Genomic DNA, 26,139 nt, shown 5'->3' with positions numbered 1-26,139 from the left:
TTTTCATTGTAATTATCCAACATCTCTCTTCATTGGTAACATATCGTCTTTCACTCAATGAAAATTCTGACTTGAGTTATAAAATAACTAATAGTGTTTTTAATTGCCGTAAGCTAGCCATATTTACATCAATGTACCAAAATAAAACAGAGAGAAAGGGTCACTTTTATGTGTAAAGAGAATGAACTTAAGCCACCTTAGCGTGCACTTGGCGCAGCTAGAGGGGACCTGACACGGCCCTCCTTGCGTGGGAGACACTAACATCTGGCTTACGTGTGTTTGGTCGGAAAAATTTCTGTTTCATTTTATTTTTCACTTTATGCTGATACTTTTTGGCTTTTCCAAAAGTATTCTTGGGTTTTTAAAATATATATAGTATGGTCTCAAGTAGTTTCATATTTATTCTTACACTGACTGATGTAGCCAAGTTACATGAAGAGTGAAGAAAATGCTTTGAGTGAAAACCACATTTTACGTCTCTTGTTTTTTCCTGAATATTTCAGATAATGATAACTTTTTTTACACCAAGAACCATATAAGTATCTCAATGTGCATCTTCCTTTTTTTCCTTTGTATCTCTGTTGAAATCTTCTTTACTAAAAGATAAAAAACATTGCAGTACAGCATTCCTTTAATAAAAATTCCATGAATAGGCCAGAATTCTGTAGGAAATCAAGTGAACTAGGACTAGTATTATTCACTTATACTTACAGTTTAATACCATAGTATTAAATTCTCAGTTCCTATTATTAAAATTACATTTATATCCTGTTCAACTGCCTGGATAAAAAAAAAATCCATTCCTCAGAATCGTGATGCCCAAATGCAGAATAAACTATAATGCTTAGAATTAATTGCTTCTATTACTCAACAAAAATACAAAGCAGAATGTAAATGGTAAAGGTTTCAGGGAACAGATGGAAAATATTGCCCTCTTGATAGAAGTTACCTTAATTGTGAAATAATTCCCAAGCCAGGATATCAGCTTTAAAATTTTGCATTTCTGTCCCCTGGGCAATATTTTACTATTCTGGTCTAACTAATAAAGGTTACCTCAGTTGTTTATTTACAGTTATTGCTGTCAGTTGCCAAACCAATAAAATACATAAACTCTATTATTTATCACAAGAAATCTGTGTGGTTTTATAGATGTATATGGTTATTTTTCTGTGCATTTTATAGGTTCTGTAACCAATACTAAGTCTCTAAACATCTAAGACAGCTTCTGCCCTGAGGGTACCATTTCCCAGCTGTTATATTAGACGTTAGTCACTACTTATTTTGTAAGATTTTTAATTTAACATGTTTTATGACTGTACATTTCATTAGTATTCTATGCAGTTATGCAATTGGGTACCTACTACCTGCCAGGTACTATGTGAGGTCTGGGGGATAAATAAGCTCTTACCAGTTCAGGAAGACTCATGTTTCCTGATCTTTTGGACAGTGCAGCCCATCAGAGAGAAACCTCAGAAGAGGGCAGTGAGAATAGGCCTGCTGGCTTTTACTCTGTGGATCATTTTAAACATAATGTCATTACTCAGGAGGTCACAATGGCAATTGCCAAAACAAAAAGAAAACAATAGAAATAAAACTTGGAGCCTGTAATCTCAGTACTTAGGGAGGTCGAGGTGGGTGGATCATCTGAGGTCTGGAGTTTGCAACTAGCCTGGCCAACATAGTGAAACCTGGTGTCTACTAAAAATACAAAAATTAGCTGGGCATGGTGCATGTGCCTGTAATCCCAGCTACTTGGGAGGCTGAGGCAGGAGAATCGCTGGAACCTGGGAGGTAGAGGTTGCAGTGAACCAAGATTGTGCCACTGCACTACAGCCTGGGCAACAGAGCAAGACTCCATCTCAAAAAAAGAAAAAAAGAAAGAAGACTCAGAGAACATCACAGACAGTGGCACAATCTAAGTAATAGAATTGGGTTTTGTCCACAATGGACCAAGTGAATAGAGAAAGGGACTCTTAGCAGCCTAACTTGTCTGATAATGCACACATGATTGCATGATCACAACATACCAGCATTTCCTTAGTGCTAGTTAGACACAGATGCAATATAATTATACATGAGCAGGTGAGTCTTGTTATCCATGGTGCACTGTATTAGTGAATACTGAACCATTGCTCCTAAGGGAAATACAGGGCTAGGTTCCTGTGAGCCTCTGGCCACATGTTCATCAACTGATCAACATAAAACCCAGTTTGAGTAGTGTCTCTGTTTAAAGTCACCTTATTTAATAGATATTGTTGATTCACTAACATTGAACTCACAGCCAATAGCTATAACTCATGCATACACAAAGCTCATCTAAAACATATATTTTCGCCGGGCATGGTGGCTCAAGCCTGTAATCCCAGCACTTTGGGAGGCCGAGGAGGGTGGATCACGAGGTCGAGAGATCGAGACCATCCTGGTCAACATGGTGAAACTCCGTCTCTACTAAAAATACAAAAAATTAGCTGGGCATGGTGGCGTGTGCCTGTAGTCCCAGCTACTCAGGAGGCTGAGGCAGGAGAATTGCTTGAACCCAGGAGGCGGAGGTTGCGGTGAGCCGAGATCGTGCCATTGCACTCCAGCCTGGGTAACAAGAGTGACACTCCGTCTCAAAAAAAAATATATATATATATATATATATTTTCTCTGTAGGACACATCATAGCTTTTTGTACTTAGAAACAACAGTAACTTCAGCACTGCTTGGGAGCCATTTTAAGCAGTGAAATCATCAACAAAGAGCACAAAAATGCAAAAAAAAAAAACATGCATTAAATAGACTGCAAAAAGGACACATGTATAGTATGAGAGCTGAAACAAGAAGGCAGAGCGATATCTTGTTCAGCCTCAGCTGCGACCATGCACATCAAGTGACTCAAATGATCGGCTGCTCCGTACGTTCGTGAATGACCGCAAAAGTACTGCAAGTGTTGATTTGGGTTACAAGGATATTTTAGCAAGCAGGCAAATTTGCAAATGTGGAATGGCAAATAATGAGGATTGACTATATATATGAGACATTTTAAAACATTTTATCATAAAAATTTTCAAATCTGCACAAAAGTAGAGTGATTATTAGCTTTTTTTCTATCTGGATTTTTTTTTAACATCACCTCTGTGACCTACGTATCTCAGGACAAAATAAAATATATGCTTGCTCTTTTCACATGAAATAAAGCCTAACACATAGGCATGTAATATGCCTATGACCTAGTGCTTGCCCAGTTGAGATCTTTGAGAATCGGTTATGAACAATACCATGTTGAACTCATGATAATGAACAAACAGGAGATAGGATGAAGAACCGTTAGATACAAATACATGTAAAAGGTAAGCTCTTTATTTGAAAAAGAAAATTAGGATAATGGATGGAAAAAAGAATTTATTCATCACAGATATGTAAATTATAATTCATGTCAATTAGAGTCCTACATGTGCCTAAAGTTAACAAGCCTCCAGCAGCTGAATATATCTGAAAAGCATTTTTAGAGGACTCTAGACAAGCTAAGTAATATACTACAGAAAATTGACTAAAAAAGTTGGCCCCAAGTAAATGTCCTGGTTGGAAATTTCCAATGTGAATGCAAATAAAGCTAGATGGGTGTGAATTACTGCTCCAAGAAATTTCATAATTCTAAACAAAAACCTCTTTACCCAAGAATTCACAATACTAACTGTCAAACTAAAAGAAAATTGTAATAGTGGTGATAAAAACTAAATTGGTAAGAAATAGATAACAAGAAATCCTTCTTTGTTGGACAAAGACATAAGAATTATTTTTCTATAAGTTTCATGCTTATCTGCTTTTAAAAATTTCTTCCCACAAGATGTCACAGCTTAGTTAGTACTCCTGCCATAATACCTCAAAAATAAATTCTAAGCAGTTTTGTTCTCAATCTCACATTCCTGAAATGAAATCAGAAATTGGAACATCTGCCGCATGAATGTGGATTTCAGACTCTGAACGCAACCTTACCAGGCTTTCAGAGGTTGAGGCATTCTTAGCTGAAGACCACTTGGATTACCTTTTTTCCCTCTCTTCTCATGCGATTCTCCATAGCGGGAAATGTATCATGTAGCATATCATTTTCCCCAAACCAAGACTTCCAAGTTACATGGTCATCATCTCCCTTATTCCTGGAACAGAACAGTCTTGCAAAGTTTGCCAACAGTAATTCGGACTTGCGCTGCAAGTCACTTCCTAGACAAGGCTGTCTTGATGACCAATACCTAGTTTCCCAACACTTCAATCTACATAATGAGATGTTGCTGTCCTGTAGAGTGGATGGATGTTTCGGAAAGATGGAAGAGAGAAGGGTTTAGATGCAGCCTTAATTATCTATCCCTGACTAGTCAGGAAAGACAGAAGTAATCAGGATAATGGTTTCTGTGAGGTGAAGAAAAATGAGCATTAGGAAGCCAGGAATCAAAGAGGAGACTTGCCGCATGTTAAATACATCTCTCCCTTAAGGCACCAGGACAGGGACATGTTGGGAACGGTCTTAGGGAAAAGACAGACCAGGATCACATTGTGGTGGCTGGCTTGGCCCTTGGCTGGCACAGTGCTGGCTCATCTCCTAGGCTATTCAATCTATCTTCATTTCTCTGGCAGTTGACATTTGCCTGCAACAAGGCATTCCTAAAATGATACGATCCAAGAATGTCTTTTATTCAACACAGCCCTCATTTCTTAATTCACATAAGTAAAGACATCATAAACATCTCATTTTAGCATAAAGCAATATTCTGTGTCCTGATCAAAGACGGTAATTGTTGGGTTCCTTTTGCCTGGTTCATTTCAACCCAATGAACTAAGTCGTTTCATTTAGAAATAATACTAAGATAAGAGCAGGCAGTGAGCCTATGGCTTCAACCAGGAACTGGCTGTCAAAGGTAAAATAAACATCTAAATATTAAATGTTCCATCTGAAAGGATCAGTAACAATTAGGTAGTGTCCACTTTATTCATGCAATTGAGTTACTTTCCTTTGCGACACTTTATTTTCTTTTATTTATTTATTTTTCAAGACAGAATCTCACTCTGTCTCCCAGGCTGGAGTGCACTGGCACGTTCTCAGCTCACTGCAACCTCTGCCTCCCAGGTTCAAGCAATTCTCGTGCTTCAGCCTCCAGAGTAGCTGAGACCAAAGGTGTGTGCCACCATGCCCAGCTAATTTTTCTATTTTTAGTAGAGACAGGGAGGGGGATGGTTCTCACCATGTTGGCCAGGCTAGTCTCGAACTCCTGACCTCAAGTTATCCATCTGCCTCAGCTTCCCAAAATGCTGGGATTGCAGGCATGGGCCACGAAAAGCAGACTTCTTTGTGATACTTTAATTTGGTTTTGGACACTGCAGAATATCTTAATTCTTTATTTGAAAACATTTTAAATCTACTTTTGCTTCAACTTGGGGAAACTTTTCTTACCCAAATTAGATAGGCATATCTATCTATGCATAATTCCTAGATATTGTAGAAGCTGAAAAAATTTAGTGACATAGGAGCTTTTTTAACTCCAAAAGAAATAATTGTCCTGATATTAGTTCCCCCTCCCCACTCATGTCCCTCACTTTCCATATTCCTTATTTCCTAAATCAGAAACAATGTGTTCATCACACACTAATGTTATATCAGGAGAACCAGTCACCACTTTTCTGTCTGTGTTTCTGTGTGTGTGTGTGTGTGTGTGTGTGTGTGTGTGTGTGAACCCCATTCACTCCACCAGCTATGTCCCTAACTTAATTGATTCCCTCACATGTCTCAACCACTCATGTCACCATATACCTATGTGTATGATGGATGAATCCCAATGCATTTCTGCCATGTAGACAAAAATTAGGGTCTTATCTATTTGATGTGCTTGTGCTGAAGGTTCACTGACCACAAGCTGGGCCACATTGCTCAGTTTTTCCACTGACTAAAGCTCTCGAGAAGGCCATTCACACTGGTTCTGTTGGAAGCGTAGAACAAGATACTATAAATTTCAGTTCAACCAAGCATGGCCAGGGCAGATGTACATTCCCCAGAGTGCAGGAAGGGCATCCAGCCAGGGCACATGCACAGTGGGGCCTCTGTCTAACTTGCCTGGGCACCTCACTGGGCCTCGTCCTCCCACCTTTTAGTTAGTAGTGAGCTCTTGCTTGAGCCTGCCCACCTTACTCCAGCACAGCCCACTGAGAAGCAGGAGGGGCTGATGTGCTGGATTCCTCTGTCATTTAGTCTTTTATTCAAGGAGTATTATTGGAGGCCTACCATGTGCCAGACAGAGTAGGCTCCAGACACCCCACAGTGAGCAAAACAGACCTGGACCCCGCCTCCGTGACTCCTGAAGTTTAATAAGGAAGATGGACACTGAAAAACATCAGGATCCATGCACTGATAAAGCAGTATAGTCCTAAGCACACAGCATGGAGAGACCAGTGGTTCTGCAGTTCTTCCTGGTACTAAATTCTAAAGCCCTCCTGACCCCTGAGACACAACACATTATAATTTTTTCTGCAGTACTGGATAAATCATGAAGAACTTCAGCAGGAGTGAGGCCTGCTTATGATGGGGCTGTCTTTTCCAGTATCTAGGGCTCTAGGTATAAATCTTAGTCTTGTTTAGCATTCTGCCCTTCTACAGACTTGATGAGTAACACTGCTTTACACATCTGCAGTGAGTTCTAGTCTCAAAGCAAGCCCATCTACTGAGGCAGTTGCTTAACATCTTTCTTTTTCTTTGGAAAAGAGCAGGATACTAACTAACCAACTAACTAATTATCCGTTTGATCTTCACAGCCATCCTGCAAGGTAGACAAGGCCTGGACTGTTTTCCAGATAAGGAAATGGAAGTTTCAAGGGTAGGTAACTCTCTCAAGTCTATACAGCTGAGAAGTTGGGACCAAGGTCTCCATTCAGTCGATCCTTCTCTGCTTGAATCACACGTTGGATTTTATTAGAGTAATTGCACGTTTGTATAACTTGGCCATTTTTCTGTCCTTGTTTTTAATGAAGTTGAACAAGAAAAGACTGAAGAACAAATTAAAGCATAAACATTGAAATATAAATTTATGTTTTACATCACCTGAGAAAAAGAGGAAAGAAACACCCCATTCCCTCCATGGACAGACATATAGCCTCTTTATAGCTAAAACACTGTGAGTTCCTATCTGTTCAGCTCTCCCCACAACTCATAATGACTTATTTTGAAGCTACTTTTTGTTGTTGTTGTTGTTGTTACAGGCAGTACTGTGAGATGTGTACTTGAGTCACCATGATATCTTCCTGCCTGGTTTTGCCTTGATTTTTTTTTTTTTCAAGTTCTATCCCAAACACATATACTGAGGCAGAAAGTGAGATTAAGGTCTAATGCAGTTATCTCAAAATTAAGGAACCAGTCAAAGCAGTAATCTTTAATGTGAGTACAGAGTACACTAAAGTCAGCAAACAAATAAAATGGGCCAAAGCTCCCCACATTGGCCTCTTACACCAATTAGGTTCTGTTTACACGCCTCATGCACTGCAGAAGACAGTGTTTGGCACTGAGTAAACGTCTAGGAAAAGCTGTTAAGTCACACAGATATACAAATGATGTAAGCTGATTCTCCAATGCTTCTGCAACATACTATAGATACTATCCTAAGTCGTTTTTGTAAATAAGTTTGTGATAGATCACTTGTGAAATAAATTTGCTACCTGTTCTATCGCAGAGGGTGACTGGGAAATTAAATAAAATGATATATTTATGTTTGCTGTGTATTTGTTTTTATTTATCATCGTAATCATTACCATCATCAACTTAACAGGCCAGATAACTTGTGTAATGACATATTTAGCACTGATTAATTGAAATACTTTATATGGACTTTTGTATATATGCTTTGGTGATACCAACCCTTTATAGGTTGGGAAAATTGTATGGCTTATTAGACTGTTGGTTAGTTTGCACATGTTTACAAACACCCACTAAGATCCAGGAATTCCCTTTTATTCCTTTTTCATAACTCTGCCCATTTTTCAGTACCTCTGCACACCCAAAAACCTCCAAATTTTCTAGCAGAGAGTGGGTGCTCAATAAACATTGCAAGAAGGCGGGGACAATCTTATGTATCTCATGTCTCTACTTTTGTGAAGAAAAATATATAGGAAACTAGTTGCCTCACAGGTGTGAAGAATTCCCTAGAATCACGTGCATTTAAAAGAGCCCTTCCTCTTGAGGGCATTGTGGAATACCCACAGGGACAATTCTAATATGGAGTCATCAAAATCAGCCCTAGAAATAATGGATCAGAAGTCAAGTCTGGGAAACACTGCATATGTCAACCTTCTCTAAGTCACAATAAAGGCTCTGAAAAGTCCCACAGAAACAAAACCGCTTAACAGTCCTTAAAAACTGAGTTGACTTTAGAATTGTCCCTCCTTCCTCTTTCCTCCCTCCCTCTCTTCCTCCCTTCCCTCTTTCCTTCTTTTCCTCCTTCCCTGATTCTTTCCTTCCTCCATTTTTCCCTCTGTCTCCCACTTTCTCTCTTTCTATTTTCAGGACACCTTGAAGACTAGTTGAGGAACACTCTTTATTATGGTAATTTTAACCTAACAAACATAATTTGTCTAATAGAGAAGGGAGACATTTTTGCACTGTACAGACTTCCTAGCATCTCTCAGAAATTCCCATGCAGGTGTGAAGCAGGACAGTACTCACCTCATGGGATGTGAGGTCTCTGAGTTAGTGCACGCACAATGCCGAGAGGGCACCACACGCAGAAGTGCTCCATAAATATGTGCCATCACCATCATCATCATTATGAATTATGGTATCCACCAGGGACTGGTTCCAGGGCCCCCCTTGGATACCAAAATGCATGGATGCTCGTGTCCCTGATATAAAATGATATTTGCATGTAACCTACACACATCCTCCTGTATACTTCAAATCATCTCAAGTCCTTATAACACCTAATAAAACGTAAATGTGATATAAGTAGTTTTTAGTGCATTCTTTTAATTTGTGTTATTTTTATTGTTGTGTTATTATTTTGTATTTTTTTTCCTGAATATTTTTCATCTGTGGTTAGTTGAATCCATGGATACAGAGAGCAACTAGACTAAGGTTAACCTTGGGCTAGTCCTGAGTGACTCTGAAACATTAACTGGAGTATATGTTCAGAACTCTTCTTGGTGGCAAATATTTTTGAATCAACAAATGAACCGTCTGCACCGTCTGCTCCTGGGGCATGCTATTTTTAACATGTTTTTAAATGACCTCTCACTGTTCCGTGGGTGGGTGGGCAGCTGTTTGCAATTACAGCCGTCTATGTGGTCCGCAGGTATGCCAGCATTGGGGAATCTGGCTTTTTGTGAAATGTTTTTAAGTAACTTGCTGCCACATTGCACTCAGCAGCCAAACCACACCAAATGGAAATGTACTAAAAGAGACGGGCCGAGCAAAGCGCTCCCTGAAAAACAGAAAAGTGACTCATACTCGTAAAATATCACTACCATGGTGATTCTTCAAACATGCTGCCCCGTCCTGGGGGAGGGCCTCGCATGGCATTTCCACCAACTGTGTATTGATCTATTGTTGAGAATTGATGGTTTTTTCACAGCAGCATCTTACTTCTTTATTGGCAATGCCAGAAGACAAGTTGGTGCTGAAGATAGGCCTTCTCAGCTCTCAGCTCCGGGAGGAAGAAAACCTCCTTCCTGAACTGCTGCAAACTCTGAAACAAATGCCTGCATCCAATTGCACTGTAGCAGCCATCGACGAGGGTGTGAGTGGGTTTTTTTTTTCTTTGTTCTGAGGTACTGAAATGAAGCAAACAGTCACATGAAGGATTTCTGGGAAATATATGCTCTTTTCATCCTTGTAAAAGCCGTCAAGGCTTAGAATAAGGAAATGGCAGTTTGGAAAGCTCCTTATTTGGAAAGAGTTAACCCCACGTCCCTCCAGGCTGCCTGGTCCCCTCAGGGTTCTTCAACTGCTGGCCCCTGGCCGGTTGTGCCTGCTTTTCCCCATCCAGCTGTGAGTGGGCACACACATGTGGTGTGTGTGTGTGCACATATGTGTACATGCATGGTGGATACATGTGGTATGGTGTGTATATGTTAGATGTGTACATATGGAGGATTGTGTGTGCAGTCTGTTGTGGAGTGTGTGGGCTTTGTATGTGTGTTGGCTGTGTGTGTTGAGTGTGTGTACATGTGGGTATGTGTGTATGATGCATTGGGTCAGTGTGTATGTTGGGTATATTTGAAGGTTTGTGTGTGTGGTGTGTTAAGTGTGTGTGGTGTGTATATGCGCTGGGTATGTATATGTAGGGCATGGGTATGTGTGTTTATGTGTATATGTGTTTGGTGTGTTGAGTTTGTGTGTGGTGTGGTGCATGCGTTGCGGATATGTTGGAGGTTTGTGTGTGTGGTGTATGTGTGGTATGTATGTATATTGAGTGTGTGTGTATGTGCATATGTGTATGTGTGTGGTGCATTGCGTTTGTGTGTGTTGTGTTTGTTTGCTATGTGTTGGATATATGTGTTTATGTGTATATGTGTTTGGTGTGTTGAGTTTGTGTGTGGTGTGGTGCGTGTGTTGGGGATATGTTGCAGGTTTGTGTGTGTGGTGTGTGTGTGGTGTGTATGTTTATTGAGCGTGCGTGTGTATATGTGTATGTGTGTGGTGCATTGGGTTTGTGTGTGTTGTGTTGTTTGCTATGTGTTGGGTATATGTTGGGAGTTTGTGTATATGGTGTGTTGAGTGTGTGTGGTGTGTGAAATATATATGTGGTGTTTATGTGTATTGGAAGTGTTAACATATGTGCATATGTGTATGTATGCATGGTATGTTGAGTTTGGGTGTGGTGTGTGGTGGGTGTGTGTGCATATGTGTATGTGTGTGGTGCATTGGGTTTGTGTGTGTTGTGTGGTGTGTGTGTTGGGTATATGTTAGAAGTTTGTGTGGGGAGAGGTTGAGTGTGTGTGGTGTATGGAGTGTGGTGTCAATGTGTTTTGGGTGTGTGCATGTGTGTACATGTGTGTGGTGTGTGTTGGATATATGTTGGGAGTTCACGGGGATGAGTGTGTGTGGTGTGTGTGTGGTGTCTATGTGTGTTGGGTGTGTGTACATGTGTGTATATGTGTATGTGTGTGTAGTGTGTTGGGTTTGGGTATAGTATGTGTATTGGTTGTGTGTGCACATGTGTATGTTTATCTGGTGCACTGGGCTTGTATGTGTTGTGTGGCATTTGTGTGGGGAGGGGTTGAGTGTGTGTGGTGTGTTGGGTTTGGGTGTGGTGTGTGTTGAGTGTTGGGGGGGTTGTATGTATGTTATGTATATAACAAGGGACAAATATTCCTTGCAAAAACAGGATTTCTAGACGACACAAAAACTCATTTTTATGCCACTTTCTGTGGTCACGCCAGAGCCAAAGCTTCATATGTATTCCACAATGCAGGAGATGCTCTCCACCTGCCCTGATGACACGTGGGGAATCATATGGCTTACAAACCAACTAAAAATTGCCACCTGGTGTTTCTGTATCTTATATTATGCTATATTGGTGGTGGCCAAATATTCAAATAGTCTATCTTCATTTTTTTTACCACTTTTTTCTAACTCATCCATAATCATCACATTGGAACAAAGCAGGAAGTCAAGAAGAAAGGACAAGTAGGAACATAAGAGAGAGAAGATGTAAAGGGGAACAGAAAAACGGAGAGCCAGCACACCAGAAGAGGTTCAGCAGGGCTGCTTAGCCGGCGTGGCCTGCACGCGCCCTGGAGGAGGAACGCCCTCGCACCACCCGGAAACCCAGAACAATTGCCCGAGTGTATCTAAGGATCCATGAATTAATGGCTCCAGAACTGTCATCACCCTCTCACTAACACGCTCTCAGCTGTGACATGTTGGCTGGCCCGGGTTTGCAGGTTCAAAGCCGGCTTTGTATACCCACCTCCTCACCATTCCCTTGTGAAATGTGTTGAATTTTCCCCACATACACACTTCTACGTAATTGTTGCATGTTCTTGTGCTTAATGAGAATAGCATAATACTCAGGTAAAGGAGCCCCAGGTGTTCGGGAACAGTGGTCTTTCAGACAACAGCTTTGAGTGGGGAGGAAGCACAGACACAGGAGGTCTGACACATCAGACACATCAGACACTGCACCCACATTCACAACCTTCCTTCAATCTCAATTGTTCTTGAGATGAACCAAATCAAATGATTTTTATTGCTAAACAGGTGACAAGCATAAACCGCAGCAGCAAGTCATGAAAGGGCTTTTGCAGTTGTGCTGATTTCCCCATAAAATGCTGAACTAAATAAACTTTCAACCTCCGTTTCCATCTATCTAGGGATTTTGAACATATTCAATAGATTCATTCACAGAATGCTACAGCTAGAAGGGACTTTAGTGATCATCTGGTACAAACACCTCAGGCCCAAATATATCAAATGACTTGTCCAGAGGGCCTTAGCAGGTTGCATGGAACCAGGCCAGGAACTGAAATCATGCTCTCTGCACCCAGTTTCCACAGGCACCCATCAAGGATACCAGTGCACACATGACACAGAGCCAGCTGGCTCAGGACTGTCTTACCACAGGAGATGGGGAGCCAGGCTTTAACACAGACTTCATTTAATGAGGTACTTTCACATGAACTGGTTTGTAAATACCCTCCTCCCAGTACCTTCTTGTGCCAGCTCCAGGAAAGAGACTGTGCTTGGTTTGTCATGAGCAAGGATGTACACAGCCATTAAGCAGGGTTTGCCCAAACAGATCTCACTCTTAATACATTCCTTCTAAAATCAACCCTTTGCAGAGATAGTCTTTCCACTCTTCTCTGAGGGAATTTGTATCTAATTGTCTAGATGAGGAAAGAGGAGAAAGTATCATTAAGGAATATTCTGAGACTTGAAATTAGGCCGTTTTTAACTCCTGTGAAATATGTATGTATGAGTTTGTCTCACCATAAAAAGAAATATGAGAGCAAAGTTTCCTTCTTTGGGGAAAAGAAGAAATAGGCCAATATATCATAAGCTCAAAGCATGAAAGTGGCAAATACAGACTGGTCTGTCTGCTTTTACTTTTGAGATTATGTAGGAACAAGGTGGGTAAGAAAGTGAACCTTCTTCCTATGCTCACTAGGAAAACATGAAATTTAATGTCAATAAACATCAAACAACAAACTATCCCAGAGAGGCTACCTTGACATTCTAACATGGAATCCAGGCCAAAAACATAAATAGCTAAAAGTCAGAGTCTGCAAATCACTCAGATGTATGTGACCAATGCATCCATAGACATCATTTTTTTCATTCCTCAAAAGTTTTAAGAATGGACCTGGGCACATGCTCTGTATCCTGCCTGGAAGTTTCCTCCTATCCTCTTGGCTTATCTAACTCCTACACATATGCAAAGTCTCAGCTCAGACATGATGGCACTTGGAAAATGCTAGGCAAATATTTGTGAAATGGATAGGTGAGCATACAGCCTCTAGTGTCAGAGGCTGTATTCAAAATGCCTCTTTTCAAACTACAGAAGAAAATATCTCTTTTCAAACTACACCTACTTTTTCTTGAGCCCTCTTTTCCTAACCACCTTCCTCCACTGAAATCATTTTCAGTAGAAACACAGGAGTGTGGAAGATAAGACAAACTTGCTGCTATTTGCATTGACCAAGATTTAACTTCAGATGTCCAAGAAATTGTTGATACACAGGGGTTTGGAGACATTGAATTACCTTGAGTCCAAGTGTTGAACTAAAATGAACCTCCAAATTCTAGCTCCATAAAATGGTGAGTCAGGAACTATATCTGATTCATTTTTGGGTCCCTACTAGGTTTTCAATAAACTTCCGTTGATTAATGTTCACAGGCAAGAAAACACCTTTACATTAACATGTAAATCAGATAAATTGTAAATTGGTTTGCCTCAATGACTCCCTTTTGTCTTAGTCTGTTTTGTGCAGCCACAACTAAATACCTGAAACTAGATAATTTATGAAGAACAGAAATTTATTTCTCACAGTTCCAGAGGCTGGGAAGTCCAAGATCCAGGTGCCAGCATGTGAGGGTCTACTTGCTGCATCTTCACGTAGTTCAAGGCAGAAGGAGAAAAAAGAGACAGACTCCCTCCAACAAGCCCTTTCATAAGGGTACCCAATTCCATTCATGAAAGAGGAGCCTTCATGGCCTGATCACCTGTTAAAGGTCCCACATATTAATACTAACACATTGGCAACACCTTTATTTTGGAGGGGACATGTTCACACCATAGCACCTCTAACTTTATGTCAGTGCTAAATACTTAGCATCCAGTAGTGTGAACTGGTCTCAGTTGCTCCAGAGACATAATCCATAATCAGTAAACCAATCCTGAGTTACCTGAATGCCCACCCCATTACCAAGTACTGCTCCTTGATATAATCAATGCTCGCTTCTACATTGGGCTTTATGAGGGTATTAGTGTTAAAAAGTACTTTAATTGCAATGAGCTAATAAAAGAATAGAGCTTATCCTATCAATCAAGTGTCAGTAAACTTTTACTGTAAAGGGCCAGACAGCAAATACTTTAGACTTTGCAGGCCTTGGCTTTTGTCACATTTACTCAATTGCTGATGTAATGTGAAGGCAACCATAGACTAAATATAAATAAATAGACATGGCTATGTTCCAATAAAACTTTATTTACAAAAACTAGTAGTAGGCTGAGTTAGACCCACAGTCCACAGCTTGCCCGCCCCTGACCTAATGATAGCTCGAGTCAAGTGCTGGCCAGATAACATATCGGAATGTTGCGGGAAAGCTTGCTGGTGGTTTGAATAGAGAGAAATGGTGGAATAACAGAGTCATTTTTGCAGAAGATAATAAAATGGTCATCTTGAATTAAAAATAGAAAAAAAAACTAAACCTTCATAGTCAATACCATATTCACATTAAGAGCAGTGATTTGGTATAGAATCTATGTACTTACAGAAAATTTTTAAATTAAATTATGAATTTAAATTTAAATATATAAAGTATATAATTATATATTTTCTAATATGTTAATTATAAAATTAATATATAATTATATATATTATAAATATATACTCAACCATAAAGTATAGGATTATAAATTAAAGGGACTTTGTATATGGCTTTATGGACTGTACATACTGAAGTACTACAACAATAACAATTTATTTAAACACGGGGGAATTCTGTCAGAATGTTTTTTCTTTGAAAGAAGTTGGTAAAGACATTTCTCGAAGTGGAGAATCACAGGCCCATATGAAATGTACACTCCATCGACCCTCTTCATTATTCAAGAGAGTTCAGGAACCAAAGGCACCGCTGAAGTTTCAAGGATCAGACTTCACAGAGAGAACTCATTCTAATGCACTATTTGTGTGGCCACAAAAACCTTCACAATATGGAGTCCTGATCATATATCTGATTTCTTTTTGGCTTGTTTGGTTTTGTTTTTGTGAGTTTAGCCAAAGTTTCCTTAGATTTCAACATTTCAAACAGTGTTTCAGTCAACACAGAAGCGAGCAAAGGCTTGGTCTTCAGGGACTTTTTGGAAAGAAAAGTATTACTGCATTTATGAAGCCGAAACATTCATATGTGTGCATATGTACCTATGCACACATGTGCCACAAGTACACACGCTTTTCTGGGGACTCCATTTAAATCTGCTTGTTTAAAGCCTCAGCTTTACCTAGAGTTTTCAGTGTCTCACCATTGAGTATGATGTTTGATGCTGTGGGTTTTTTGTAAATATTCTTTATGGGATTATGAAAGTTCCTTTCTGTTCCTAGTTTGCTGGGAGTTTTTATTATGAAGGGATGCTGAATTTTGTCCAATTTTTTTTCTTCATCTATCAAGATGAGCATATGATTTCCCCCTTCTGTTCTAGTAATCTAATGAATTACATTGATTCTCAAAGTTAAACCACTCTGAATCCCTAGCATAAACCACCTCTGAACATGATGTACTATCCTTTTTGTACACCGACAGATCTGGTTTGCTAATATTTTATTTGGGAATTAAGCATCTTGTGATTTTTCTATATTTTTCTTGTCAGATTTTGATATTCAGGGTCTAGATGCCTCATAACAGAAAGTGTTCCCTTTTTCTATGATCCAGAAAACTGCATAGCATTGTTATTGTTTCTCTCCTAAATATTTAGAAAAATTGATCAGTGAAACCATCTGGGCCTAATTTTATTTCATATAAAAGATCCTAGAAATCCTTACTTCACTTCTTTCACAATAGAGCAAATGTCTACCTAGATACCAGATTATAAGCTGAAGCCCCTCCCCTCTGAGTACCCCCTATGTGGCTCTGTCCAATATTCATCATTCCCCTAATCCCAGCAACCCAAGGGGTATGGGAAGGTGGGACCCACCCAACCACTACTTTATTATAAATCGTTCTCTGCACATGGGTTCCATGGGTAGTGCAACAGCTCACCAAAGGAACTCTACCATGCACTCCTCTTAGCCACAAGCTCTAGTGATCCAAATATTTAAGGCCAAAAGTCCCAAGGGCCCTGAATCTATCAACATAACTATACTCTGCTAGGATGGCAAACAGCTGAAAGATCTCAGGAGTTTTCTTCACCAAAGACTTTCACTTGCCCACATTTCTTATCCATTTCGGGTCTGCTCTGGCTCTGCTACTGAGGCCCCTGGGATGCAGGCTGACTGATGGCACAGCTTTCTCTGGAATATCACCATGTTAGTGGGCATTGTGGAGGAGAGAGAGGGAGCAGACGGATCACGTGCTGGTACTGGCTCTTGGAGCCCCAGCCTGAGAGTGGCAGGCCACATGTCCCCTTCTACATCCTTAACTGAAGCAGGACACATCCAGACAGAGCTTCATCAAAGCAGGGCTGTGTTTGTGAGCCACAGTGATCTAATCTGATGTGGAGCAACAATTCTCCATGTCTTTCCTGCCTCCACGCCATTGCCTTGAGCCATGCACTGGTGTCAGGTAACCGCTCTTGGCCTCAGTTGTCTCACTTTCTAAGGATACAAATGATATGTTTCCCACAGGGGGCTTGTGGCCATTTTCATTTAATGTGCCAGGCACATAGTAAGCACTTAGTGCTATTAGTCATTACTATCGTTTCTCATTGTATATAGTAACTCCCAGTGGGGGTGGGTTGGGTAGGAAAGAAAAGAGAAAGAGCTGATTGCTAATTGTTATCCTAAAGGTTTTGGAGTTTTAAGTGAAACCAAAGCACTTCCCTCCATCACCACCCCAACACACACAGACACACACGTGGGCTCACACACATGCAGTACTTGAGATTCTACAGAGGGACTCTTTGGGAAGTGTGGCACTCCTGAATCCATCCTAGTTCCAATGGAAATAATGCTATGAGCTCAAGATTGCTCTGGGTCCCAGATATCCCTTGAAGGCGCAGGCTGCCTGTCAGAGGGCTCATAGCCTGGTGGCACTGGAACAATCAGACCCCAGTGGCACAGCATAGCTTTCATTTGTTTCTGCAGTATTTCCCTAACTGTGCAAAGAAAACATCCAAAAGACACTTTACTGATAGCCCCGCTTTGCAGTACAGAGAGGAAACCTCTCTCTCTCTCTCTCTCTCTCTCTCTCTCTCTCTCTCTCTCTCTTCCTCTCCCTCTCCCACTCCCTCTCCCTCTCCCTCTTCCTGCTAGTAGCCATACATTCACTTTTTGTTTGGTGAGAGCTTTCCTCAGTTTTCCTAGAGGACCCCTCCTCCCACTCCCCAGCCCTAGTGTCAGGCCATGACTGAGTTAAATCATGTGCCACCCTGGGGCACAGCTTCAGTGAGCAAGATCCACCTGAGGCAGTGAGGCTGGACAGCTATTTGCTGGGACTTCTGGGAAACCAAAAACATGCTCTTCCTTTGGAGAGGCTTCCAGGAAGGAATTCCTTTCTCCTTGGAAGGGTATGCTGAGCTGCCACTGTCATCACATCAGGGCCTCTCAACCTCAGTTCTGCTGATATTTGGACTGGGTCATTCTTTGTTGTAGGAACTGTCCTGGGCATTGTAGGATGCTGAGCAGCATCTCTGCCTCTACCCACTGAGGATGCCAGTAGCACCCTCTCCTCAGTTGTGAAAACCAAAAATGTTCCCTGGAGAGGCGAAAGGAGGATGTTAAATAAGTCCAAGTTGAGAACCACTGCGTTACCTTAAAGCCAGTTCCAGTAGACTTTTCTATCACTTGCAGCATATGGAAACCTGTGACAGATACAGATGAATGACATCTTTTAATCGTCTTCTAGAAACATTTGTAAGTAGGATATTCTAAACTCAAATTCTACCAGTGAGTCTTGTGGACCTCATGTATGCTTGTTTTTTAAACATTTATTTTATTTTATTTATTTTTGAGACAGAGTCTCACTCTGGAGTCTCGCTCCAGGCTGGCATGCCATGGTGCAATCTCAGCTCGCTGCAACCTCTACCTCCTGGATTCAAGCAGTTCTCAGATGGGCACCACCACACACAGCTAATTTTTTGTATTTTTAGTAGAGACAGGGTTTTACTATGTTGACCAGGCCAGTCTCAAATTCCTGAGCTCAAGTGATCTGCCCACCTTGGCCTCCCAGAGTACTGGGATTACAGGTGTGAGCCACTGCTGCCAGTCCTACTTTTATTTTGATAGTTCTAAAAGCAAGAAAATGTTCTAGTCTGGAAGATCACTTTTAAAATACTGACTTGGATTAAGTATCAAATATGGTTGGAAAAAGAGACATCAAGTTTTAAAAGGTTATTCTACAAACATATGTTTATAATTAGGACACAGATTTCAAGGAAATAGTAGATCCTTACAGAAGAAAGAGCAAGATTAAGAAATGACCAAAGTCACCATGTTCTCTGTTTTCTTAGAAATGACCAAGGTCACTATTTTCTGCTCTTTTAACATAGAAATTAGGTCACTTGTAGAACCAGGCTAAGAAAAATATCAGTCCCAGCCACCGGTAGGGGACTACATCTCTGCATCATATCGTTGTGAACAAGTGGCCACTGGATCCGGGTGCCTCTCAATGAAGGTGAGACCTCGGACCTACGCCATTCTCTTCCACTAAGGGAAGTACCCAAAGAGGGGCTTCACTGACGACTGCTGGCTACCAACACTGTGGCAGTGGGAGGCATGGGAACCAGGTTCTGAGGGGGTCCCAGCAGGACCGCACAGCAAGACTTCATTACATGCTGAACACTAAATACAAAGTTTACATCCCTCAATTATCAGCTTCGGGAGGGCGTGCGCCTTGGCTTTCTTATTTATCCCAGCATCCTTAAGCCCCTGGAACAAAGCCTGCCCCATGGTACTTATTAGTCAATAAAATTTTGTTGATCAGTTAGCACTGAGATAAGTAGTGCTGATGTAATTGATCACAGCAAGTCAGCTTCCATTCTGGGCTCTCAGTTGAGTTTTCTCTACTAAATTGCATAGATCTATTATTTCTTACAAGCATCATGAAAGTTTACAAATGTAGGTGGAAAATCCATTTTAAATGACATAGAGTCAACCCCTCAGCTGCAGAGGCATCTCAACTCAGGTAAGAGAGTGCCCCAGGGGAACATGAGCAGCAAGCCTCCGTATTGCGGTGAGGCAGGAAACGTAACCATCTCCCAATGCTCCCCCCACCCCAAGAGAGAAGGGGCCTCTTGGCACCTAGAATAGCCTTCAGCTCAGTCAACTGGTGAGGGAGACACACACTGAGATGGCTGAGGTTCCTCTGTGGAAAAGCAGGGGGCGGGGAGAGGGCATTTTGGACAGCTCTTTGGAAAGCTGTAAAATAAAATGCAGGTCAGAACACATGGTGTTTGATCAAACAGAGCCTCCTCTCAAGCGCCAAGACCCAGCAGAGACACTCAAAACTGCACATTGTAAGCCAGAGGGTGTGTTCATAGGAATAATTTAAATACTAGGGAAATTAGTCCTTTGTTTGTGAAACAATTTCTAAATGTGTGTGCTGTCTCATTCTACTTGAGAAAAGAGCCAAGTTACCAATACAGGAGTGTGTGGGGTGTGTGCATGTGAGTGTGTGTGTGTTCTCCATGCATGTGTGCCTTGTGTGTGTGTGGGCATGAGTGCTGGCACACAGCACATTCCGCAGGATAGTTACTTCTCAGAACACAAGCCAATGCTTTTCTCTTTTTCTCTTTTTTAAAAATATTTTTCTTAGTTTAAGTACATTTTCTTCACAGAATAATTGTCCTTTACAATTACAAACCAAGATCAGGAGTTACTAATTCCTTCCTTCCTTCTTTCCTTCCTTCCTTCCTTTCTTCCCTCCCTCGTTCTTTTCCCTCCCTTCCTCCCACCCTCTCTCTTTCCTTTCCTTTTACTTTTTTTTTCTTTTTTTCAGAGATGGGGTCTTGTTCTCTCACCCACGCTGGAGTGCAGTAGCACAATCTTGGCTCACAGCAACCTCTGCCTCCTGCCTCCCAGGCTCAAGCAATCCTCCCACCTTTGCCTCCTGAGTAGCTGGAAATACAGATATATGCCACTAAGCCTGGCTAATTTTTTTATTTTATTTTTTCATAGAGATGAGATCTCACTATATTGTTAAGCTGGTCTCAAACTCCTGGGCTGAGCCTCCCAAAGTGCTGGGATTACAGGCATAAACCACTGCATCCAGCCTTATTCTGTTTAATTCAGCAGATTATTATTTTTCAAATGAGTTGCTTTAAAAAAAAATTTTTCCAAAGAAGAAAGGTCATCATCAGTATGTTATACTCACCAGCTAGCAGGACAAAAGTACTGGGCTTTGCCAGTGTGGTGGTTATCAGACTTTGTTTATTAATTTTTAACTTAATTTTATGTTTGAATAGATAGTAATTAGAGAAGATCACAATTTGAAAGGGCATGTCGAAAAAAACTGAATTTCTCTCCTTACCCCTAGCTACCTAGTTCCTTCTAGAGAGGCCCTCTGGCACTCGTTGCTACCAGGCTTTTCTTTCTTTTTTTATACAAATGGGAACTTACAGTGCTGCACTGTTCTGCACCTTGCATTTTCACCCCAATACACCTTGGAGGGCACTCCATATCAATAGTTTTCTTATTTTTGTTCAGCACTACAAAGTTTTCACATTTTAGGTATTTCCAATAATTGGCTATTAATAATTAATAACTGTGGATGTGCTGTTTGCACATGTGCAAGCACAGCTGCATCATAAAATCAATGAAGCAGAATTTCCAGATAGAAGTGTTTAGAGTTTTGATGGGTAAGAACAAATTGCTCTCTATAGAGATTGTAATTAATTTACATTCCTTCTAGCAATGTATGAGACTTCCCGGTTTTTGTTTTGTTTTTTGTTTTTTACTTTTTCTTTAACAAAGTATGTCCATTTTTATATCTCTGTCAATCTGATAGGTGGAAATGGTATTTCTGAGGGAGATGCTGGGGGGTGGTAATAGACAAAACAAGATGTCCTGTGAGTTGATCAGTGTTGAGGCTGACCAATGGGTGAGGTAGGGAAGTTCACTGCCCTATTCTATTTCAGTTCAGGTTTGAAGTTTTCCAAAGTAAAAGCTTAGTAAAATAGCCACTTATTTGTATGTGTTTTTCTGGGTCCTATCTATTCATAGTCTTTTCCCATTTTTCTGTTGTGTTATTAAAGCTTTTCTATTGGTTTATAAGGAATAATTTAAATATTAGGGAAATTAGCTCTTTGTGAAACAATTTCTAAACATTTTTCCTACTTTGTCCTTTCACTTTTGAACTCTTGGAGTTGTTTTGATATATTTGAATTTAATAATCTTTATTTCATGATTTCTGAGTTTTGTAACATAATTAGAAAGATTTTGCCTATTCCAATTTTTTTTAAAGTTCTTATATGCTCTCTTAAAGTATTTTCATGATTTCTTTCTAGGTTTTTTGTTTGTTTATACTTAAAGCTTTGGTAGATCTACAATTTCGATGGTACTAATATTTAAGACAGAATCCAGTTTTATTCAGCTCTTTGTCCTGCTGTCTCAGTGTCATTTATTATATTACCCATCTATTTATTCTTCCTTGATTTTATTTCCCTTTTATTATATACTGAATTTCTGGAGGTGTTAGGGCCAGTGTCTCCCACAGCCTGTCTGAGAGAGCTAAAACCCATGACCTCTCTCTCATCTAATTGCAGTGGCTAGTACCACCAGAACAATGCTAAATATTATTGTAATGTTTGGTTTTGTTGTTGCTGTTGTTTTGTTTTGTTGAGATGGTGTCTTGCTCTGTCACCCAGGCTTGAGTGCAATGGCACAATTTTGGTTCACTGCAAACTCCACCTCCCTGGTTCAAGCGATTCTCCAATCTCAGCCTCTCAAGTAGCTGGGAGGCAGGTGCCTGCCACCATGCCCAGCTAATTTTTTGCATTTTTAGTAGAGACAGCGTTTTGCCATGTTGGCCAGGCTGGTCTCGAAGTCCTAACCTCAGGTGATCCACCACCTTGGCCTCCCAAAGTGCTGGGATTACAGGCATGAGCCACCATGCCTAGCCCCTGTTTCTAACTTGTGGGAATACTTTGTATTTCCCCATTATGCATGATGCTGGTTTGAGATCCTTACAGAAGAAAGAGACTAAAATAGGCATCCTTTATTTTAAGAAAGTATCCAACTATGGCTAATTTCTGAAACAACCCCCAAAACTCAGTGACTTAAAGGTTGTTGTTTTAATTGCTCAATCACAGCCCAACATGGGTCACAGGTGAATGTGAGGACTTTCTTTCACATGATCCTGCAGGGACCGATGCTCTTTCCATTTCCTGTCACTACTATTCCCAAAGCATCAGAGGCCCTCCTGGATTCTCTGCATCTGAATGGCAGAAAAGCTTAGAGAATATGCAGGGAATTGTATGGGAGATGTTCTATGGGCCAGGCCTAGAAATGGCCATTCACTTCTTTTCACATTTCTCCTACCTACAAGAGAAGCTGAACAATGTTGCCTATCTTGGTGCCCAGGAAGGAAAAGATACAGTTTGGTAAATGCATTACTGTGTCCATTATTCCTACCATTTATTTCCCACCTATTTGCATGTTCATTTTATGTGCACAAATGTGGAGTTTATTGTATTAGTCAGAACTAGCTAGGTTATGCTGCAATAACAGACAATCTGAATGGTTCAGCTTATTCCTTACTAGTGATCCATAGACCTAATGTAGAGGATCAGCTCTGCTCAGAAACCCAGATTAACCATCTGATACCTGCTTCCATGATAGACATGACAGATAAGGAAATGGCTAGAAAAGCAGAAACCACATTTCATGGGCTGAAGTAAGTCATACAGCCATGACTAACAGCTGGGCAGGGGAGGTGGGGCACATGCAATTCTTCCTTGTGCTTGGACAGAGAAGTAAACCAGATATAACAGCTGTGGAAATACCTACCCTACAGAGTGTGTATAAAACTATAAATCTGTGTTCTAAAGCCTGTCTCACATCTAATCTATGATTGTTTTTATATCCATAGGTATATACATACGTAGTAGGAAAACACTGAAATGCATCTCATCCCAACAACAGGATAAGGAGTTGAAGAGATTGTTTATCACCTTTTATACCTTGGTCTACTCAGGGTTCCATATCAATACCTCCAGCCACTAAACTAGACAGAGCCTGTCTAGAAAGAGCAGATCTGCATTTGTCTATTGTAAAACTGATAAATCAATCCTTAAATCCGACTAAAGCATTTCCCAAGTCTCCATTCCAAGGACTAAAACATACTGTGGCTAAAGTTTTTATTTCAGTTGGAATCTGTCGAATACTACAGAGAGACCAAAACTAAGCTCTGTTAGCAAAGGTCAAGATTTGTGGAAATTAAATACAAAAAAAAAAAAAATCTTATCAGCAGTTAAAGTTTCAATAGCCTTCTCCTTCAAATTTTAGAAACAAAGTGCCCCTTTTTTCTTTATGGACTGCTAGGTACAAAGTATTACAAGAAAATGTACATATTCTAGGGAAATCAATCAGGCAAGAAAGAATTAAGTTCCTACTGTGCGCTCCAGCTCTTGGAATGTGGGTAATTTGTTTTTCCATTCTGGTCATTATTTGGGTTTCTAACCAAAACTTTATTGGTTGTTGGATGGATGAGAAAAGGTCAGGATGAAATCTGAGCTAAGAGTGCAATTTGGGATGGATTCTCTTCCAAGGTGTGTCACAAAGTAAGCATGGTGGGTATATCATAGAATAATTATCACCTGTCAATCAATATCCTTCCCCCTAGTTTTGTTTCTTCAGGAGAAGTATTTGGAAACAGAGACTCTGCCCTCGCCAAATTCTTGGGCAAATTACTTGGAGTAAGCTGCTCTTTGTAAACCCTTCCATTAGAGAGAAAGAGAGAGGTGGATGGGGAGGGCTTTGTGGAAGCTCCTTTGAGGTCTAGGCCTCCATGTGCTCCCCTCTGCCTTCTTCTGACCTCTGCAAGGTTCCCCTGTATCCACACTCTTTGTACTATCCCTTATTTACCCCTCAGCTAGCATTTACTGAGAACTACTATGTACCAGATTCTGTGCCAAGTCATGCTGATACAAAGTAAAACCAAATGTGGACCCTCCTTTTGAGACCCTCACCACCCATTAAGGAAATGGACATGACGGTGAGCTTGGCATAGAGGCATTGCACCCACTGCTTGCTGCGCTGTGTGTGCTGCTTCATTCACATTAAGGTTTCGGATTAAATCAGTACTGGCTTAAGCCTCCACCTGCAGATTGGTAGGAATTCCAGGACCCCAAACTTGCACTTTCTTGTCCTCCTGGAACATCTAGGAGTCCTAGAAGGCTCCACCACAGTCTTCTTCCAAGCCCTGTTTTCTCCCAGGCTGCTGCTTCTATTGCTAACCTGGTTCTCACTGCCAACCAGCACTGCAAATCACCTGTCAGCATTGCTTATCCAGGTTGCAGCAGAGGGTCTCCTTCAAAACAGAGTTGCTCAGCAGGGATCTCCTCCTCTCTGTCCTCAATCCATATAGGTCCCCATTACTCCACCTCCCAGGGCTATGGCTCTGAAGACTCAGTCCTTCCAGGCTCTTCTGGCAGAGCCTTCATGGAATCCACAATGACAAACCCCCTTTCCAGACGCAAAGACTCTCAGTGGCATGACAACTTTCTTTCTCAATCCCAGAAATAAGAACGCTGTATTTCTTCTCTCTTCCAGGCACTGTTGCCATGACAAACCTAGGTCTTTCAACTACCTGGAGGAGGTCCTTATCCCAGATGTTCCAGTGGCTCATTCTGTGGTCTTGAATCAGAGCCACCACTTATAGTTGTGAAAGCTACACATTGCACAGATTCAAGAGTGGGACTGTTGGGTCAGAAGACAGATGCACACTTAAGTTCACAAAGAAAGTGATGGTTTTCCAGAATGACTGTACCAGTTTTCATTCCCATTAGCAACACCCTGTCTCTCCACACCTTGTCAAGGCTTGAGTCATTTATCCTTCTAATTGTTTCCATCCCATGGGGATGAAGTCATTTCTATTACTGTACTTTCTAGAGCTGGATTATTGGTGACACTGGGCTTTTGTCATTTATAATCTTAGTTATGAACTGTTATGGTCTGAAGGTTTGAGGCCCCCCTCAAATTCATATATTGAAATTCTAACACCCAGTGTGACACTTCCAGGAGGCGGGGCCTTTGGGAGATGATTAGTCATGAGGGTGGAGCCCTAGTGATGGGATTAGTGCCCTTATAAGAAGAGACAGCAGAGTGCTTGCAAGCTTTGTCTCTCTCTCTCTCTCTCTCTCTCTGCCATGTGAGGATACAGACAGCTGTCTAGCTGTGTGTAAACCAAGACAAGAGCCCTCACCAGAGCCCAATCATGCTGGTGCCCTGACCTCAGACTTACAGCCTCCAGAACTATAAGAAATAAATATTTGTTGTTAATAAGCAACTCAGTCTATGGTAATTTGTTATAGCAGCTCAGACTGACTAAGACGAGGACCTGTGCCTTAGCGAGCAATTTGGAAATATGCTTAATCTGGAAGGTGTACGTTAAGGGTAATCAATAATAGGTAATCTGCTCCCTCTGAAAATGTTAGTTTTCTTGAAGCACACTAAATACATGACCTTCTTGGGCCCGCGCAGCCATGGTGTCCAGCACTATCCACAGCACGTTTCCTCTATGGGAAACAAAGTGAATCTTGAGGCAGGCCCTGTGGAGGGTTGAAACAGTAGGTGGCATAGTAGAATTCAGCT

The 26,139-nt window shown here is 41.0% G+C and overlaps 1 long non-coding RNA gene across 1 annotated transcript in view; it reads right to left on the bottom strand.

Annotated features, from left to right (window-relative positions):
• Positions 1–8,442: 8,442 nt before the first annotated feature.
• LOC141584378 (uncharacterized) overlaps positions 8,443–26,139 on the bottom strand; it is a 57,029-nt gene continuing 39,332 nt past the window's right edge. Inside the window, exons 2-3 of the long non-coding RNA XR_012517404.1 lie at positions 18,142–18,191; positions 8,443–9,783 (exon numbers count right to left, since the gene is read on the bottom strand). This is a non-coding gene — a long non-coding RNA (uncharacterized LOC141584378). The remainder of the gene's footprint in view (positions 9,784–18,141; positions 18,192–26,139) is intronic.

This window comes from Saimiri boliviensis, chromosome 4, assembly GCF_048565385.1.
Source record: "Saimiri boliviensis isolate mSaiBol1 chromosome 4, mSaiBol1.pri, whole genome shotgun sequence".
NCBI classification, from domain to species: domain Eukaryota; kingdom Metazoa; phylum Chordata; class Mammalia; order Primates; family Cebidae; genus Saimiri; species Saimiri boliviensis.
The sequence above is the reverse complement of the archived record's forward strand: the minus strand, read 5'-3'. Positions and strand labels throughout refer to the sequence as shown.